Here is a 6,000-nt window from a genome sequence, read left to right as displayed (position 1 = left end):
ACTCTGAAGTTTAACTAGTCCCATTCCCACAAAGTTCCCACAGGCTTTCTGGAGCTGCTGCCTTGTACGTGCGATGATCTTCTTGGCAGCTGCATAATGGCAAATGGTGGCAATTTGGGTTAGCAAGAACTCCCCGAACATTTCTGTGCTGGGAACAGTTGGCAGCAGCAAGTTGCTTTGTTTGGGGCAATTGCTCCTGGTTTTGGTAGTGCCGGAGCTCCCCTTGATCATGTGCAGTGCTTAGAGAAGCATACATCCACATGTACTCTTTTGTTTGAATAGGTTATGAGAGCACAACTGCTTTCAAATTTTCATTCATTTTTTTATTGCAAAATACTTTATCAAAAGCACTGCAAGATGTTGGCAGAAGGTATGCAGAAACACAGGGCTGTGTTTTCCTAAGTGCATCATTCCGTCCTCAGTGAACTGAAGTCTAAAAAGGAAATTCTAACAGTCAGTAAGGAAAAGGAAATACTCAGTTAACAGAGCTGAGTGGGCAAACGCTCAGGCACATTGTGCACACCGTCTGCAAGCTGATGTACTGCAGGAACTTCTAAATAGAACTAACAACAATGGAAACAAAGCTATTTCTTCGGAGTCTTCCCAGTCTGGAAGAAGGAATGGAAAGAAAAATTTTGCATATACAAAGCTCAGAGTTTTTCATTATCCCAAAACAGTGGAGCTGAAAATATAGCTTAAAGTGGCTAGAACAAGATTGGGCCTTCAAATATTCTTTCATTTAGAAACCTGGAAAATTAGAGAAGCAGAGGTGAAGTTCTCTTTTAGCACTGGGAGCCAACCTCTTCAAGTCAGTGATACCAGGGTCAGTTCAGGCTGATTGTGGAAGACTTTTACCTTTTTTTTTCTTTCTTTTTTTTCCCCTTCTTTCTTCCTTCCTTTCTACCTTCTTTCTGTCTTCCTTCCTTTCTTTCTTTTCCTTTTTTTTTTTTTTTTTTTTTTTTTTTTTTTTTTTAATAATAATTATACAGAGAAGTATCAGCATTTTGTCAAAAGAATGTAGTGAAACCAAAGAGCAGTTTGTAATATATCTGAAAATACTGGAGCAAAATATTTTTGTCATGACTGTAGGGGTCAGGACAGTGTTTTGCCAGAAAATATGACCTCAGAGAATTCAGTGGAAATTTCAAAAGATTATAAATTGAAGCTATCTAGTGAAATGTAGGAAATCCAGTGTTTTTGTTTGAGAAATAGTGCAAATAAATGAATAACTGAGCAATTAAGAGAGTGCAAGAGAAAATCTTGTCCTTCCTTGGATCTTCCTTTAATCTCCTTCTGACCAGCCTTGTCTAATTATCAAGGCAACTGATGTCTAACTGCACCAAGCAAGAGAACATTGTTTCTTTTTACTCTGCTTAAACAATAAACTTGTGGATTTTTAGAAATGAATGTCCTTATGCAACATGGACGTACAATTTTCAAAGGAAATCAAGCCAGACTTCATCAGTTCAGTTACTAAAAATGCATAGAGATACGATGGGTTTTACATAGTTTATATATATATATACGTATGTATATGTACATATGTATATACTCTCAGCTGCACTTCTTTTTTTTTAGAGAAGAGGACTCAAATAAATTAGGCTGTAATTCAGCATCTTATCTACATATTCCCCATAGGTAGATATGCACAAAGCATACATTTCTTATTTGTAGAGCAAATAGAACAAGCAATTAAGCTAGAAAACTACCCTGTGACTGCCTGGGCCTTCTCCCAGTTTCTCTTAGTTACTACACAGCCAGAAATGCCTTCCCTTTTTATACCTACCTACAATGCATCCACACTTTCTGTCCTATAGATGATCCTATATTAAAACTGTGAAAGTTATGATTGATTTGGGCAATGTGTCAAAGTTATATCAGGAACAACCCTGCTCTTAATTTTCCATTAGTAGATATTATTTTTGTAAAAGATTATTTTTTTCTGGCAGTCATTATTCATCAAAAAGGATTTTTGTTTTCCTCCTGAAGGGTGGTTCAGTGCCTTTTTAGTGGCTCTACGCCTAAGCTTCAGCAAGTGTGTGATCCAGTGTACCGGAAAAACTCTTTGTCCGTTGCTAAACCTTATGAAATTGTAGATCAAAAGGATTTTCCTATCTTACAAGGACTGTGGTACTATTCATGGGCTAAAAATGACTGTCAAAGTAATAAAACAACTACTGTTGTCAGGAAAAGATTAAAAGCAGCAGCTGGATAGTACACAGACAACTTTCAAATCTTTCTCTAGAAAGGTAGATGCTTTAGAAAATGATCTGGCTTTTCAGTTGATTTGCCGTGATTGGCAGCCCCATAAAATGGCTACTGACACAGGAACTTGCAAAAGAAAGAAGGCTTTTTTTCCCCATGAAGAGAATATTCTGCTTCTTGCCTTCTTCCAAATTGGACTCTGCACTTGGAAGTGAGATGTAATGCAAGTGTCATGGCAGTGACAGGTCTCAGTCTTTTCCTCTGTTTCGTCCAATTTATCCAAACTCTTTTTCTGAAATCGTTCCTGCTGTCATTTTTCTCCAGTTGTGTTTTAACTTATATTCTTTTTACTGTTTTGGTTTTGTTCCTCGAATTTTTAGCTTTCCATGCATTTTTTCCAAGACCGTAATCACCTGGAGCAGCACGGTGTACATCTTCTCACCATTCAAAATCCACGGTTATCCCTCGTACTGAGAATTGAATATTTTCTTTACTGTCTCCAAACTTCCAGACATCACACTTCTCAAATCTGCATGTGTGCAACATTTGAAATTTTATTTATGCAAGGTCAATGTAATGGTTTCTTTTAATTAATTCTTTTTTTTTCCATTTTAGTTATCTTTCTTATTTCATCCAGACATTATTCTCTTGAATAAGGTAGATCATTTTTCTGTGTGTATTACAAGATTGGGCCAGCTGCCTTGCACTTGTTGATTATTTTCCTGAATTGTCGTTATCTCTGGGGTTTACTTTTTGTGTACCTTTTTGATTTATATTTATTCTCTTTACCCATTCCCCGAAATATTTATGGCTCTGTAACTTGTTACCTTGGAAGGCAGGGCTTTTTGTTGCTGTTTTGGTTTTTTTTTTTGTTTTCACCCCAATAGCAGCATACGTTGTTGAAATAACTAAATGGTTTGCCAACACTTCTCCCTGGCTTCTGATTTTGGCCCTTCTGGTATTTCAGATTATAATCCTGGGTTCCACATTCCCCTGTAAACATCACTTCACCTATGTACATCTCCTCACCTATGCTCAGCTGGAGTAATGAGTGTCAGGCCTGTTATCTCTGCTGTTTTCCCCTAGGGTTCTGTGCAATGGAGTTATGAAATGGATGGCTTTGTTCCACAGTGCCCTTTTTTTTCTCCCGCATGCACTGGTTTGGCTTTTGTGGGTGTAAGAATGCGTGTGTTGAAGAATTTGTCACAACTTGAAACCATTAGTGGTGGCAGAACCAGGTTTATAATATGCCGAGCTCACAAGTTTGTACATTCTCTTCTTACCTGTTCAGATGCTGGGCTCAGAACATGCTGCACTGTAGTTATCAGATAACATCAGCAGTGTTCTTCGTATGTATCTATGGCAAAGATGGAAAAGTTCAGCTGGCAGCCAAGAGATTCTGTCCCTTCTGATCTTTTTTTCAGTGCTCTGCCTGAAAAATACAAGCTCTGTTACAGTAGCTGGTAGTTGAACTGACTCAGAAAGAGTGGTTTGTGGAAGAGCTGCTGAGTAGCAGAGGTCCTGGATACAGTCACTGGCATGATGGCAGGCAATGTGATCCACTCCCTCTGCTGTTACACTGCTTGCAAAGTCCCTTTACCCAGATCTATGAGCACCACTGTCTGAATGCCTTCAGCTTCTCTTTGGGCTCCAATACTAACAGCAGCATTCACTAAAACTCAGCCTTACTATCACAGACCTTGAAAAAGAAAAGGAAAACGTCTGATTCCTTTTCTTTTCTTCTCCCCCCCCCCTCCCCCCCCCAATCTCTCTGAAAGAGAAGCACAGATAAAAGCAAAGCTCTTTGTGACTGATTTTTTTCACTATCTACTTGAAAGACAGTGGGTCAGAATTAAGGCATTTTTCTGCAGAGGAAATGTGTGGGATGTTGGCTGAGAGCCAGAAGCCACTAACATCCCTGATGCACTAGGAATACTTGAATGAAGTGGGTGTCAACCTCAGGAGAGCGGGCAGTGCTACCTACATCAAAGAAAAACCTCTTCATTGAGATTCAAGGAGTAAAAATATTGAACGGAGATAAACCAATCTGATGGATTTTTTTTCTGTGAGGGACAATGAAGGTGCAAGAATCATCACCCACTCTGGAAGAACATCCCCTAAGGTCCTGTGTTGTCAGGCCCCATTCATTCTGCAGAAGGAGACATCCATGCAGTCACTGACTACTCTGAGAATTTGTAAGTTTCATCATTTAGGTCTGATTTCTCAACACACAGAATATGGAAATAACATCCAAAAACTTTTAGCCAGTATTCCCCTCTACAGCCAGTTTTTACAGTAGTTTTTTGTTTAATTTATTTTTTCCAAGAATAGAATAAACATCTTAAGTGTGTCAAATGTGTATATAGAATATAGTTTATCCAGATGCTCACCATGCTTGTGTCCAATTGAATGACTAAGGGGAACAGAGTCATTTCTAGAGTTCCTTTATACCACCAAATAATGAATCTAGAGAATCAAATTGACATTTTTCCCAATAGGATTTTTGATGCTGTAATCTGCCCCGGATAAGAGTTATGCAGTCTCACTGCCTTGGTACTCATATGTCAGCTCTGACATATATGATAGAACTGATGAGTTCTATCCAGCCTAAATATGATCATATTTTTCTTGAATGAAGTCCATCATCAGAACAACAAGCCTGTGACAGAGTTTACTTTTCAGCTTCAAAAATATGATGCGTAAGCAGCAGATCTTTTGTCCAAAGCTACAGAGCTGTTCTCAACATGCATAAGGGAAAGGAGTTCCCACCTGATTTGTGACACAACTGAATTATTAGAAAGTGATATATTTGTTTTATCAAATAAGGAAGAAAGTAATGTTGCAAAAATGGAAGGAAGCATTTTGCCTAGGTGTTGGCACTGACCAAAGAAATGGTTAGAGTAGAGTACCACAAATGCTTGAAAAAAGCCCTTATCCTCAAACAGAAAGTGAAGGGATGCTGAACAAGTGACAGCTGTGCAGATCTATCTGGTTACATGGCAATTGTTGATTTTAGCTTTTGGATACAGTTGTGCACATTGACTCTAATGTCCGAGGTCGAAGAACGCTAGGGGATAGGGAACCCAAAATGACACCTAACAGGAATGAATTAAAAAAAAAAGTAAAAAAAAAAGTGAATCTGAGCAGGATTTAGGAAAACAGGACCCTGTCCTGGTCTACAAAAGAAGACAAGCTAATAATTGACTTTGCTTCCATTACAAATGATATATTTGTGTTGTCAATTTGCCTTTCAAATCCTGAGTTTATTACAACTGTAACAGCATGACCTTGGCAGTAAGAAGTGTTTATGGACAATTGGTCTTCAGTATCTTAGCTCTGGGGCAGAAATCACTGAAGCAACTAAATGCTGCCAACCCCATGGCTTTCCTCTCCCTGCCATGTTCAAACTGATCTTGAAATCCAGAGCCTTGGAGTATTGTGGTAAAGTGCCCATGGCCAGCAGTCAGGAACAGTCATCATCCCAGGGCCAGCAGTGCTGGAGGCTGTGTAAGCACAGCGAGAACTTGGCTGCTACTCAAGAGGGATCCATCTGTGGTACTGGGGGAGCAACAAAAGTATGCTGAGTGAAGGGCAAGGGCACAGTGAGGTAACATTGGCCGGGGTAAAGGGCAGTGGTCTTAACCCACCCTTGTTCCCACAGATAGAAAGTTTCTTTGCACACACTTTCCAGCAAGCTAGTGAGTTTTACTGTTGCTCTGATTGAATGGATAACCTTTAAGAGATGTGAGCAATTTCTGGTTCATCTTAGTTGTTTGCAAAGTAAGGAGAAAAGGA

Source organism: Tetrao urogallus, assembly GCF_951394365.1.
Source record: "Tetrao urogallus genome assembly, chromosome: 5".
NCBI lineage: Eukaryota > Metazoa > Chordata > Aves > Galliformes > Phasianidae > Tetrao > Tetrao urogallus.
This window is presented reverse-complemented; position numbering follows the sequence as displayed.